The sequence below is a fragment of the Chroicocephalus ridibundus genome, chromosome 4, assembly GCF_963924245.1.
Source record: "Chroicocephalus ridibundus chromosome 4, bChrRid1.1, whole genome shotgun sequence".
NCBI classification, from domain to species: Eukaryota; Metazoa; Chordata; class Aves; order Charadriiformes; family Laridae; genus Chroicocephalus; species Chroicocephalus ridibundus.
In genome coordinates this window covers 44,885,011-44,899,742 of record NC_086287.1, presented here as the reverse complement: position 1 = coordinate 44,899,742, position 14,732 = coordinate 44,885,011, and the positions used below count along the sequence as shown (strand labels likewise).

Sequence of the window (14,732 nt, the reverse complement as noted above, 5' to 3'; positions counted from 1 at the left end):
CCGCTGGGAGATGGGCTGTGGGAATGCACCTACTGCCCACAGGCTGCCTGAGGGCCACCAGTTCCCAGGCCTGGAGAGGAGATGAACTGAAGCAATCGTTCCTGCCACAAATGGGTGCAGCACAAGCGGCAGGCTGCTCTTGCCAACTCTTTTGGTCTGTGAATATGCTCTGGCTGCACTACTCATTGATGCAGCCCTGGCTTTTGAGCAAGTTTCCTTGCCTCGGGTGAGACGGTGAGGGCTGGTGCTCTGCTGCCTGGTGTCTGAGCTGTCTCTGGGTTACGTGCCTGCCTCAGGAGCTTTATTTTGCCTTTGCATCAGCCTCTGAGGTAGGACATGGGTGGCAGCCGAGCAGGCAGATGCTTAGGGCAGTGAGTTGTTTAGGGTAGCAAGATTGCCTGTCCGTCCTGCTGCTTAGCTCTTCCCCAGGCAGTGCTGATGAGGCTGGGAGACAGGGGAGGGGAGAGGGTGCCCCCACGCACAAGGGGGATGGCTGATGCCTTGGGCTCCCCCCGCCTGCTGTTGGCCACTCACACACCCTTGGGGAGGGCAAAAATTTTGCAAATGTGCGTGAGCCTCTAGATAGCCCGCAATCGTCTGAAGACGGTTTCCAACCCATCCAGCAAACTTGGTGCTCTCTCTGCTTTCCCTCTGAGGGGTGCCCCGGCCCCTGGCACCTGCCCCTTCCCTATCCCCTTCTCCTCTCTCTCCCTTTTCCTTCCTCCCTGTTACCCCTGGGAAGGCCTCCCGCTTTGGGGAAGGGCCAAAGCCTTGGCCCCAGCGTGCTGGCAGGTGGCAGCCCGGGCTGTGAGGGTCCCTTGAAGGAGAGACGAGCTGTGCCTGCTTCATGCCCCCTTGCACCAATGGAGAGGCTGCAGAGCAAGGATGTAGTCTGTCTTTTAGTGCCATTTAGATTTTTTAAGATCATTTGTGGCTCTCAAAGCCGCTTTAAATGAGGATATTGCAGCACAAGAACTACTGGCTCCGCATATCTGAGAAATCATCAGCACTTCCAGCTTACAAGGAACTAATTCTGGGAGCCAGCCAGAGGCTTTGGCGCTTAAGGGAAGGTCAGCCGGGAGCGCTGAAATCAGGTGCCTCAAAACCGCAGCTGCTTTTGCACCGGTGCCGACAGATGCCTGTACGGGGTTTTGCAGCTGGTGCTTTCTGCCGGGTCTCCAAGGCAGCCCCCTGTTCGTTTGGATCAAGAGCAACCAGCCTTTGGGTCCCCGCGGTGTCCCCTCCCTTGGGGACCTGTGTCCCACGGAGAAACCCCGGGCACAGCTCCTGCCCCTCTCCCCGGGGGGGGGGGGTGTCCCTAACCGAGCCGGGGCTGCCGAACCAGCCTCCCTCCGCAGTGTTTTTCAGGAAAGGCTTATCCCCACCCCCCTGCCCCTATTTATTAAAAGGTCTCGGATTTATGCGGCTGCGATAACGATCTGCCCCCGGGGAGCTGCGCCCGCATCCTCCTTCCCGGCAGCTTTCGTGGGAGGAAGGTTTAACCCCTCACTCCCGGAGTGTCCTGGTTTGTCGCCCATTGCAGCAGGGAAGGGGCAGCACAAAGTGGGGTGTTTTCAGTGTTTTTTTCCCCTTTAGGGAAGGGTTTGTTAAGCTGCGATCCCTTCAAAAGGGGAAAAGAAAAGAAAAAGAGCGGGCTCGGCAAGGCTTATCGCAGCAGAAGAGCCAAAGCTCTTCGCAGCTGGGAGGAACAGTAAGGCTGGAAGAGCAGCTCCGGGTTGTTTTCTCTTCCCTCAGGGAGGGATGATCTTGAGCCAGATCCCAAAGGTACCTTGTGCCCATTAGGAACTGGCCCACAGCAAGAAAGCCAAGTCCAAGGGTCTCACCACAGATGCATCCCCAGGAGGTTTCTGCTTTAAATAAGCACCACGCCAGGAGGGAACTGCAGAGAGAGGAGGCAGCCAGCAGCTCCCCTCCTTTGGGTGCTGCGGCACAACTCCTCTCTGTGGAAAGACAGAGGCTGAGGGGCTGAAGTGCGGTTCTGTCTCTGCCCAGCCTTCTTCAGGCTGGGGAGGGCAACAGTTTGGGAATTCACAGGTCATGACTGTCCCCGGTCCCTGTGGAGGAAAGCTGGGATGGGAAGACCCCTGCGGAGAAGAGGACTTGGCCATTTTCCAGTCTTTTGCAAAAGAGAAAGCAGGAGCCCAGCCTCAGCGGCGCAGGCTCTCGTGTGCGCAGAGATGGAGGGGTGTCTTCACCACGTCAGGAAGACGTAAGAAGGAAGGCCACTGGGGCGAGCAGCCTGGAGACTTCCAGTGAGCGGCTGGTGGGCTTTATTACGTTGGTGAAACTAAGCCAACAATACAGCGAGGGGCAGGCCGTCTACTTTGCCTGCCGTTTTTCCTTGCAGAATTATTTAAGAAAATCTGGACAGGATTTCCTCCTAACCTCACCTCTCCGGTCCCAGCGGCTGATCCCTGCCCTCTGGCTTTGGAAAGAAGAGCCTTTCTTGCCGTAGAATGACAGTGCTGCCTTGGCAGCTCTGGTGACAGGTATAAAGGGAAGGTTCAGGCTTAAATCGTGACGATGATGCACAACAGCAGTGGCTCCGAGTGTAACCAAGACAACTGATCTTTTTTAAAACTTTGCCCAATAAAAACAACATTAGGGAACTCTCAGAAAGCAACCACCACCGGTGAACCCTTTCCCTGTATTCAGAAAAGAAAGTCCTTATTTGGGATGCAAAATTGACACTAGAAAGCTTAGTAAATGCCAGCTTCACAATTATCTCAGCAATCTTTATCTGGCTCCCATGTGCGTAATGCTGATTTCATGAAAAATTCACACATTATTTTCTTCACATGATCCTGACTCATTCGTTGCCCAGGAAGTTGCATCCTTAGTTCTGACATTTTGCAGACTTTGAGTGATTGATTAAAGCATTTAAATAACATACTTCAAACATAAGGGTGGTGGTTGTTGTTAAATGTAATTATTGTTGTTTAAATGTAATTATTTTTACATTATGACTAATTATAAATGGATATTATTAATGGGAGAACAAAATTTGTTTATCGGGGTTTGAATTCTGCAGTCATCAGGAATAAACACACCAGGTAATGAGTTTGGCAATAAAATGCCAGCCTTAGGCATAGACCAGATTTAGCACCGCCCTTTCTCTTTGTATCACACTTCCTTCCTCCCACGAGTTCAGCCCACTCAAAACCTGTATAATTTCTTCCTAGAAAAGGATGTGCCTGTTTCTGCTCAGTTTTCACAAGCATATGCCTTTATTTCCTAAATATGTTCCTCAGTGGGAACTCTCCTAATGGATTTACAGGCCGATTTTATCACCCTTACTGGGATGGGTGGGAATGGAAGAGCGGAAGAAGCTGGGGTTTGATTTCGAGTGAAGGGGAGGAGGCCCGCGGCGAGCGGGAAAGCAGAGAGAAGTGGGATAGTGAGGGAAGGGGAACCTCTGGCTGAGCTGATGATGTGGAAGAGCAGCGCGGTCCCTGGAAGAACAGGTACTGCTCTTCCCCCACTTTCCCCCTTTAAAGGTTTTATTCAGAAAGGAAAGGAGTGGGAAGAGGAGGAATATTCTTTTTCTCACTTATTTAAGCTCCCTGAATCTCTAACGAACTCCAGCTTCCCAATACTCAGCTTTCAAAAAAACCTCGATGCGCCAACAAGCAGAAGATTGTTTGTAGGTGAAAAAAAAAAAGCAGAGGGAAAGAGCAGCAAAGAATTTTTCTGCAAAACCTCACCACCTTATTTGGGCATCTCTGCTTCAAATTACGCGCACATTTTCAAAATTAAGGTTTTCAAATCTGACTTGCATAGGAACTCCTTCAGCAAAGAAGCTGTGAGATCTGCCTCTCTTGGATAAAGATGGGTTTTCCACTAAGAGACCAAAATACCAATTTTTTTTTTTTTTTTAAGCCGTATCACACTGTTGGCTCATTTCTCTGATATTCACAAACACCATCAGGTTTCCTTCAAAACTGCTCCAGTCAAAATGTCTTTTTCCCCTGAGAAATAAATACCAATGACCTACTTCTGTACGTGTTATCTTTCATTTGTCCAGAGCCCCAGCATTTTTGATTGCCTTTGTGTTATTTCTGTGTTCTTTCCTGGGTTTGCAGCATCATTACATTTAACGTGAAATGGTAAATTTCATTTGCGTGATGTTTCCTCTGCTCGCTCTGTTAACTCAAAACGCATCTTGCGGCTGGGAATTGGGCACTGCATCCGTTCTAGCGGCAGGAGTTTCAAAGAAGCGGGCTGAAACTCGCCTGTCCCTCCATCTGCTCCAAAAAAAGGAGCAGGAACTCCAAAAAGACAGGACCTAAACCCGCCAGCACGTACGCAGCTGGCACCCAAACGCTTCCAAACCTCGTCTGTGAGATTGCAAAAACCCACCAAAGGTTTAGCTTCTGCACCAGTTAATATGTAACCTTTTTATAGGGATTCCTCAAAAATATTTATCCAATATGTGAGAGAAGGTATTTTTGAGCTTCTCAATGATCTGGGAACACCCACTTCATTCCACTGGAATTCAGTATCGCTTCCAAAGGAAGCTCAATTTTGTAAAAGTATAAATGTCTGCCTAATTAGACACCTCCCATTTTACATCCCTCGTGGACTCCTAAGCCATATTGTCACAAATTCTCAGTAACGTCCCCATGCCTGGGGAACGCCAGTTGCTGCGGTGACGGAGAGCACTTTTTGAGGCCGAGACCTCCATTGCAGAAATTTCAGCCGGGGGGTTGCATCACGATGCCGTTCACCATCACCTTTTGTTTGCTTTTTTAATTGGCTCCCATTACATGTGATGTGCCCGTACCCGAGTCCACCTGGAACTACTTCTCAAGGCTGTGGAACACGCTTCGCCTTTGTCATTGGCACAGTTACCACACTCAGTGTGTGGCCACTGCCACCGAGTTCACCCAGCCTCATCTATCCGTAGTGTCCACGCTGCCCATAGCCCGGGGGGATTTGTTTACTTATTTTTTTTTTCCCCCTTACTTGCTCTGTTATCTTACTCTGGACCGAATATGGGCTTTCTTGAGGGTAATCTCCAGAAAACGCTTTTGTTTAGACACACTACTGAACAGGTCTCCTGTAGGGCCTTTATTCGTTAGCAGCTTCCCGCTAACTCCGTAATTGGCAGGACTGCAGGGCTGCGGATGCTCCACACGCGGGCTGGCCCCCGCGAGCCCCGCCAGAAATACGGAAGCGTCGGTCAAACACGTTTAACGGCACCGCACCGCGGCCGTTTGCCTGCGGCCCGAGCGCCGCGCCCCGGTGCAGACGAACCCCCTTTTTTTCCCCCCCACCTCATTCGCAGACGCGTCTGCGCGGAAGGAAGGACAGACGAGGCCGCGGAGGTACCGGCTGCTGCAGCGGGGAGGCCCTGCGGGAGGCCCCGGGGGGCCGGCGCCGGGCCGCGGCCCCCCACGCCGTGAGGGGGCCGCCGTCAGCGCCGCAGCCGCGGGAGGAGAGCGCCCACCGGAGGCGGTGGTAGGGACCGGGTCGGGGCCGGCCGGGGGCCGGTAGTCCCTCGCCGCCGACCACCGTGGAAGGCGCCCGCCAACGGCGAACGCGCACCCGTGCGGCCCACGCGCGCGCAGCGTGTTTCCCTCGCGCGAGGGCGGGGGAGGGGCAGGAAGGGCGTGTCCCGGGCGGCGGGGAGCGGAAGTGCGTCGGCGGGCGGCCCCGGCCAATCGGCAGCGCGCCGCTGGCGGGCGTCGCGAAGCGGCTTCACGGCGGCCGCTGCTGGCTGCTGCGCTCCCCCCCTCCCCCCGCCACTCGGACGGCCGCGCCGGTACCGGCCTCGCGGGGGCGGCCCGGGGCCGCGGTGGGGAGGAAGCGAGAGGAGAAAGAGTTGGGGGGGGGAGACAGGAAAAACGGGAGCGGCCCACGTGATGGGCCGCTGCAGCCAATGAAGACGGCAGGAGGTTGCGCGTGGCAGGCGAAGGCCGCGGGAGCCGCGAGCGGGGCGCGTGGGCCGGGGCGTTGCTCGGCGCCGCGCGGAGCCGGCGGCGGGAGGCAGGTAGGAGCCCGGCCGCCCCCGGGGCGCGGCCCGACGTACGTACACCCTCCCTCCCGGTTCCCCCCCTCCCCCTCAGGTCTCCCCGCCCCGGTTTTGAAGTTTTATTCGAGGAGGTCGGCGTGAGGCGTGCGTGTCACGTGAGCGCGGCGGCCCAATCACACGTGCGCGCTCCCTCCCCTGCGCCTTTGAGGCGAGGGGCCCGCCGGCCCGGCCCTGGCGGGGAGCGGCGTGCGAGGGGGGGGACGCACGGACTGCCCTCGCTCCTTGCCCGTCCCCCGCGCCGCGCAGTGCTGGGGGACCTGCAAGGGGGGCTGGGCAGTGGGTGGCGGTCAGCGGGTGGCCGTCACCTGACGCGGGGGAGGGGGGGGCGGGGGAGGGGAAGGTTAAAGGGACCGAGAAGCCCCGCGGCTCCGCATCCGGGCTCTCCGGCCGGGAAAGGTCGGGGTGAGGCCCGGCCCCGAGCAGCTGCCACCTCCCAGAGCCATCGCGCTCCCGGGGACCGTCCCCCGGCAGGGGGCGTGGCCGGCGCCACCCGTGAGACGGGGCCGGGCTGCCCGCGCCCCGCCCCGGTGGGAGAGCCTCTGCCGGGGACCTGCCCCGGTGCCCGGGGGACGTGCCCGCCCCTCCGCGCGCTCGGCGCCACAGAAGGGGGGCTTCGGGGGTGGAGCGGGTCGGGGATGGGGGTGGGTGGGGTGGTGGCTGCCGGGGCCCCCTCAGCCGGGGGCGGAGCGTAACGGCTCGGTGGAGCGGCCCGAGGGCGGCCGCTGGCCCGCGGCGGCGCGCGTGAGTCTCGGCACGTCGCGTGAAGCGGCCGTTGGCACCGGGCGGGGGCAGTGCCCCCCACCCCCCTCACCCGCCGCTGCCCCCGCCCCGCCGAGGGCCAGTTTACCGGGGGCTCGGCTGCCCGGCGTAGGCTGGCCACCGCCGTTCTGGTATCTTCCAGCTTTCCCCCAGCGGAGGCCGAGCGCCGCCGGGCCGAGGACCCGCCAGCGTGGCGCGGGAGGCGGCTTCGTGTGGCGGGATTGTGCGCTCAGTCGGTCCCGGGGTTGTCGCTGCCGGTCCCGCCGAGGGGAGCTGGATAAATAAATAACGGTGCGCTCCTGGAAGGGCGATGCTGTGCCGGTGTTGGGTTCAGCGGTTGGTGGTGGCCTTAAGTACCACGCTAGTTGATAAGGAGTTTAAAAGGGGGTCAAATAATGGTAAGCTGGGCTTAATCTGTAGTGGGTAAGGTAGGCATGAGGGTTAGCATAACTTTCATCAGCCTGGTTAGATGAGTGGTTTCCAATAACATGGTGTGAGTTTCTTGCCTAGCTTCTTAAGATGTCAAAGCCTTACTCCTGAGACAGTGTCCAAACTCGTTTGTCATCTTTAATTGCACTTGATGGAGTGGTCTAAAGCCCCTGAAGATTTGAAGTTGCTACAGACTTTGAAAACCAAAGGTTGTTTAAAGAAGAGGGCAGGCTGATGAATGGGTCTTGCCACTTTAAGGTATTTTGCCCGAAGCAGCTGCTTGCTCTGTGGCTGCAGCACCCTTTCAGTGCCCTCAGGCACAGTTCCTTCTGAGTCTGTATTGAGAACCGGAATGGGGAATTGATTCTGCTTGAAAAATGTTGCCGTGGGTGAGCATTTTTGTGTGTGCGTGTTTATGTGGGGGAAAAAGGCATAGTTTTTAGGTCTGGCAGAGGTGGGCAGCATTCATTCACTTACGTGTTCCATCTGGCAGCAGCTGACTATTAACCTCACCTACTGTTTGCTCAGTGTTGGTGCAGATGCTGTTGTGCCTGTCATGGGAGAGAAACGTGCAACTAGAGGAAACCAATGTTAGTCCCACTTGCGAATAAACTTGTTTGGTCACCTACCAGGAAAAAAAATAATTGAAATTCTTTCTTTATGAGCTTATGCCACTTCATTTATGCTCAAATCAACTAGATCACTTCTAAAGTACATGGTTGTGTATGTTGGCTTTTTAAAACCTAGTTTCCAGAGGAATGGAAAGTCCAAGACATTTTTTTTACAAATGCAATGAAATAGATCTCTGCCTAGAGGAGTGACAAGGAGCTCTCATCTAAGAAGAGGGTGTTGTCCGTTTGCTGTTTCATAGACAGCAGAGGATCTACTAAAAAATTCAGCCATGCTATGCACATAGGAAACGGTGCCATTAGCTATGACACCAGCAAGGCTTACTTGGTGTCTTGTTCTTCCATAATTAAGGATGTGGTGTGGTGTGTGGTTTGGGGTTTTTTTTGGTGTATGCGTGTTTTCTTTGTGTGGTCTTTTTTTTGGTTTTGGGGTTTTTTTGGTGTGTGGTTTTTTTTTTTTTAATACTAGGTGGCTTTAGAACAAAGAGTTGAATGGTGGTGGTGGAATTGCTCATCTCTCTTCACAGAAAGATGGAATGTGCTTTCACTGTTGGATTCTTTCTGGTTTCAGTACCTAGGATAAATCCTTGATATATCTGATATTTCTGGACTGGATATGGAAGAATGCAGTGAGAATGGTATGGGTGAGAAGAATAATGAAGGCTTGTCATGAGAAGAAAGCAAACAGAAAAAAGGGGTTTTTTTGGCTTTTTTTTTTTTTTTTTTTAATCAAGCCCAAAACAGAAAGGCAGTAAGGGATGTGAAAAGCATAAAAGACAGCAAATGAATGTGGGAGCCAGATAAAACATATCTACAATAAAAATGTTTGCATTCATTTTTGCAGTTGCTATCTTCAGAAGAAGCCAATTTGGAGAATGAAAAGATTGCGACCTAATTACTGTTATACAAATACTTGTGATAATGGAATTGTGCTGTTTTGCTAACTCTTGCAGTACAGTGCTTTCTGATAACATGATGTGGTCTGCCTGACCACAGGATGAGTCAGTAAGTCAATAATGAAGATGGATACAAACCTGGAACCCATCACTAGCAGTCTGGTACTTTAATTGGTGTTACTTTCCTTTTTACCATAACATAAAAGGGGAATAGAGGTTCCCTGCCAGTTCTAACTTGATGAACCATTGGTGACTGTAGCAATGACTATTGCTATAACGCAACAGCTCAATGAATAGGATAGTCCTGAGCTCGGGTGTGGGCTTTTTTACTTGCCTGACTTGCTCTGCTGAATTTTCTTATTTTTTGCTCTCTTTTTTTTTCTTTTTTTTTTCTATGATGTGGACAAGATCTTCAGCTGAAGATTCGTCATGTATGTGATAAATGTTCCTCGTGATGGCCATAAAGAGATTGAAATTCATCAGAATGGTGTTACTCCTGCTGATTATGGCTTGTTTCTGCCACTGTTGCATGGCAAAAAGCATGAAACATTGCTTTATTATTTTATTTTGTAATTTTTGTAATAATAACCTATTGTGTACAGATAAAAAAAAGTGCAATTATTTGTAGCAAGCACTGGTGTTTATCCCTGCCCTCTAAACGGTGGTTCATAATTTATATCAATGGATTGTGTGTTCTGTTTTGTAATCTTTGGTGTTTGGGAAGGTTTCTGTATTTCCCCAAAGTTCAGGGCACTCTTGGGAGATGGAGAGTGTTGTGCGCCGCACATTGCAGGATTGCTGTTTAACAAAGCACCAACTTCACCGGGGACTGAAAGTTTGGTCTCTTGCGGCAAAGTGTTGGTATTGGAGAGGTGAAGCAGGTATTTCCCTCTTCCTCTCCCTGCCCCTCCCCTCCCGGCTCAAGTGTTTGCCCTGTTCCTCCAATAGAAGCTGCTGCTTTTGCAGGGCTGTAGCTGACAGTTGATGAAGCACTTCCTGAACTACCACCTCGTCATCTTGCAATGGTCAGGGCTCTGAGTGTTAAGAAATGAATTTGGTTTTAGTATAAAGTAACCAAGTGAATTTGCTTGTAGTATAAAGTAATGCTCTGGGCTGAAATCTGGTGGCCCACAAGCTGTGTTATACTTGCTGTGGAATAGTGCACTCTGTGTGCGGCTGGAGCATGTGCTTTTAGCATGTTTGGATCAGCAAGAAGACCTAAATCTGGAAAAGCAGATTTCTTGCTCTTTTTTTTTTCTGTGCAACAGTCCATTTCTTGTAATAAATTTTATTTAATCTCACACTTTTTAGCTGGATTCTGCCACCACTTTCATCTTTAATCTTCTTGACACTGGATTATACCTCCTCAGTATAGCTAAAGGAAGAACATAAGCTACTTCTCTATCATAAATAAAACAATGTAAATTTTTTTTAAAGGAGATTTGGGCTAGGATTCTGTTGCCTAAGGACAGAGGTCTGGAGCTGTCATAGATGCTGCAAGTTATTAGAGACATCTGTGTAAAGCAAACATTCAACTGTGGGAAGCCAATATTCTTCTGGAGAAACAGTTGGAGACTAGTGGGGCTGGTTATGGTGTAGAAAAAGGGACTAGATACCTTCTGTAGGCAGTTTAGTGCATCCCAGAGTTTCAGAATTAACAGACTTTCTTGTGGGATGCTACTGTGTTAATAATTCTCCAAAGTGTCAAAACATTGGCTAAAGAAAGTATGGGTTTGTATTTTAACCCTTCTAGTGTGCACATTACACAACACTTTTGACTATAGATAGCATCACTAAATTTTCAGGTCTTTAAAATTTTTTTTCTTTTTTTTTCAGTGGCCAAAACTTGGGACTTTGTATGATTGTCAGGGCTGCCTGATCATAGTTAGTAATAAACCTGTAGACTAGGCTCTGCTGACTGACTGCCGCTGGGGGTGTATTACATTGGCACAGTTGGTTTTGATAGCTGTTGTTTTCAGCGAGTCTAGTTGCAGCTAGTGCTCATTTTTAGCTAATGAATTTGAGAGTTGAAAGCTTCCTTTATGCTCTAGTAATGCTCCAGTAGTAGTGCCTTTCAAAGTGTACAGTATGACAGAAATGTCCTATCGTGTATCTACTTGTGTAGTACAGATCTTTGTATTCGAACCGAAAAGGGGATTGCTAACAAAAAATCCGCACCTCCTTTATGTTTTACGCAGGTTGGCGACTGTTACATTGTGTTTAACTATGTGTGCAACATATGTTGCTCTCCCACATACACATATTTAGCAAAGCCTTGTGACCCTTCAGCTTGTGATCTGTTACTGAATCCTCACTGAATCTTTTTTTTTGAAGACAAGTTACAAATAAGAGTGGATGAAGAACAAAGCTTTTTGCTACAGCTCCAGCTAGCAAAAACTGGATTGCTGTGTGGTGAAAGTTACAGGCTCTGTGTTATTTGTAGTGGCCAGGCTTGAACTGGCGCTTTATGCTTGTAGGCATTCCTGAAAGAAGTAATGTGATTTACTGGCTATTGAAATAGTTTGTAAAGACTGTACTTCATACTTTGAAGGTGCTGCAAAGCAGGGAATATGTCTGAAAGAAGCATTTGGGTAAGAGGGTACTTCTTGGTAGTGGACTTCAGCATTTCAAATATGACCATCACCTTACTGCTTAGTATAAGGTAACTCCCTTTGATCATGGAGGGCAGTATTCAGTTGGTGGAAACCAGTTCATTTATATGCTGCCAACTGGTGTTTAGCACAAACAAGGCCTTAAAACTGGTGTTTGTACTGGTCTAAATGGGATGTAGTTCTTTATTGCAGTACTTCTATTTCCTGTCAGGTATAAGCTGCTTAGAACCAGGCTACTTAAGCTGGTGGGAATCTGTGGTACTACTGTTGGATCTGCTCTCCTTATAAACTAGAGATTCCGCTTTGCGCTCCTTGTAAACTAGAGGTTCCGCTTTTGCTGCAAGCAAGGATTTCTACCTGCGTTAGGTGAAATGGTAACAAAATCCCTGGCAACACCAACAGTCTCCGGTGTTGCTTCTCTTATCGTCACTGGAACACGTGGCTTGTGGGCCATGAATGTGGCACTGTCTGTTATTCAGTTCTGTGTGGCTGCTCTTAGGTGTACAAGTGTCCCTCTTGCTGAAGAAAAAAAGACATTTCTGTATTGTCACTGTTCAGAAACATATTGCTTAATACAAAATAGAGTGTCAATGTATCCTGTGACCCTAAAACTTGATGACTGCTGTACCTGATATACGATTGCTGTAGGTATAAAATGACTGTTCCTGATCAATCCTGGACAACATGGCTTAATTTTTTAATTGGTGTAATTATTTCTGATTGAATTTGTTAAGGGGGAAAAATACTGTGCTGGATCTGACAGCTTGAGGCTGCTGCAGCTCCGTGCCCCCAAGTATAACCAGTGGTAAGGCTGAAAAGGTATTCCCGATAAGCACAAGCACATAGAGCATATGTATACGTGACATATACATGTGTACACGTCTGGCCACACAGATCAGGCAGATACTCACAGGAACACAGACAGCAGCACACCCTTATCCTCTTCCCCCTCCCTATCTGAGCAAGGTGAAGGCCTGCTAGTGAGAGTGGGTGTGCATATCTATTTTTATATATGCACACATATGTATGTGTATAGATATGTACAAGGTAGATTCCCTCCAGCAGATGGGCTTAAACACTTAGTCTGCCCAGCAGCTGGTTCCTGGATCCCAGTCTCCCCAGTTGCTGCCTTCTGGACATTTAAGCTGCTGAGGCCATAGGTGTGCTCCAGGTGCTGGTACATGCTGTCTCTCAGCTGACTGGGACTGCCCTGGTTTGCTGATGTCCAACACCCCTCCACAACCACATGACCTTGCCCTTTAGGGGGACACACATGTGCAGTGCACATACACACAGAGCTGGTGGCAGTCCTCTGGTCCCCCAGGTCCTTTATCGAGCTGCACACCCTTCCCTCCAGTGTTTATAGCTAAACCGGAATGCTTTCTTGATTTCTTTCTTCCCTTTACTTCCCATTTGCTATGTGAAATGTGAAGACGCTTGACTGTTAGCCTTGGCTTTTTCTCGTGCAAAGATATTTTAGAAACTTCTGAGAGAGAACCATAATGTGAAGCTGTTTTAGAGAATAGCTGAACATGACCCTTAACAAAAAGAATACTATCTCTGTGTGATTTTTTTTTTTGTATCTCCTTACTTCCAATTCCTCTGAACCTTTTTTTTCTCTCTCTAAATCTGCTGTTGCCAGCATTTGGGTGTTTCCCTTCCACCATGCCAACCTTATCTAGTATATGGATGTTGTGATTTAATCCTGGCCACACACACACAAGCAAAGTAAAACAAGGAATTCAAGGCCAACAGTATCCTGGCCTGTATCAGGAACAGTGTGGTGAGTAGGACTAGGGAAGTGATCGTCCCCTGTACTCGGCACTGGTGAGGCCCCACCTCAAATACTGTGTCCAGTTTTGGGCCCCTCACCATAAAAAAGACACTGAGGTGTTGGAGTGTGTCCAGAGAAGGGCAACAAAGCTGATGAGGGGTCTGGAGAACAAGTCTTATGAGGAGCGGCTGAGGGAGCTGGGGCTGTTTAGCCTGGAGAAGAACAGGCTGAGGGGAGACCTTGTCGCTCTCTACAACTACCTGAAAGGAGGTTGTAGAGAGGTGGGGGTCGGTCTCTTTTCCCAAGTAACAGGTGATAGGACAAGAGGAAACGGCCTCAAGTTGCACCAGGGGAGGTTTAGACTGGATATTAGGAAAATTTTTTCACTGAAAGGGTTATTAAGCATTGGATCAGGCTGCCCAGGGAAGTGGTTGAGTCACCATCCGTGGAGGTATTTAAAAGACGGGTAGACATAGTGCTTAGAGATATACTTTAGTGGTGGTTTTTGTCAGAGTTAGGTTGACGGTTGGACTAGATGATCTGAAAGGTCCCTTCCAACCTAGGCAATTCTATGATAATTCATTCACTACTTCCCATCGGCAGGTGGGTGTTCATCCATCTCCAGGAATGCAGGGCTTCATCATGTGTAATGGTTACTTGGGAAGACAAATGCCATAACTCCAAACATCCCCGCCTTCCTCCTTCTTCCCCAGCTTTATATACTGAGCATGATGTCACATGTCATGGAACGTCCCTTTGGTCAGCTGGGGTCATGGTCCCAACTGTGTCCCCTCCCAACTTCTTGTGCACCCCAGCCTACTTGCGGGTGGGGTGGTGTGAGAAGCAGATAAGACCTTGACATTGTGTAAGCATTGATCAAGCAGTAACTGAAACATCCCTGTGTGACCAACACTGTTGCCAGAACAAATCCAAAACATCGCCCCATACCAGCTACTATGATGAAAATTAACTGTCCCAGCTGAAACCAGCACAATGGGGCTAAAGCTTCCCTCCTGCCTCTGCCCATACCTCACCTTTATAAATGGCTAAAGTGTCAAAATCACAATCTTATATTCTTTCATGAATGTAGAATTTGGTATTTAAGCAGTTTCTCTCTACAGTGAATGTGCTTAATCCTCATTTTCTTCAGCCTGAGTTCATTCTTCTAGTTAAAAGAGAAAAAATACTCTGTGGTCTTCTACAGACCTGCCTATGTTGCTGTTCGGGTGCGCATTTTTTCAAGTGCCTTAAAAATGTATTTTCTTTAGCTATGTGCTTCTGAGATGATCTCCAACAGCGTAAACTTACATTGCCAAGAAACCTTCAAAGGGGTGCTGGCCTTTGTAACGTTGCTCGTTTTGCCTTTTTTCTCCATCCTGACAGCAAAGGCACAACTGTTCATTAGACTGAGGAGCAGCCCTGCTGAAGTTACAGCCTGTAGTAGGCGGCAGTCAGTACAAAATCCTGGTCTACTGGTGACGCTGGATCTTGGAGTTAGCTTGTTAACCCTGATGCCTTGACTTTTTGGCACCACTGTTAATATCTGTCCTTCCAGAATGGATGCAGTCTTGTAAAATG

The 14,732-nt window shown here is 49.8% G+C and overlaps 1 protein-coding gene across 10 annotated transcripts in view; it reads left to right on the top strand.

Annotated features, from left to right (window-relative positions):
• Window positions 1-5,682: 5,682 nt before the first annotated feature.
• The window catches only part of MGA (MAX dimerization protein MGA), a 64,581-nt gene continuing 55,531 nt past the window's right edge, over window positions 5,683-14,732 (top strand). For 9 of the 10 annotated variants that reach the window (XM_063331659.1, XM_063331658.1, XM_063331660.1 and 6 more), the window contains exon 1: window positions 5,683-6,013. The gene's annotated coding sequence lies outside the window, so the exon portion shown is untranslated. The remainder of the gene's footprint in view (window positions 6,014-14,732) is intronic. The other variant, XM_063331661.1, reaches the window with a different exon arrangement.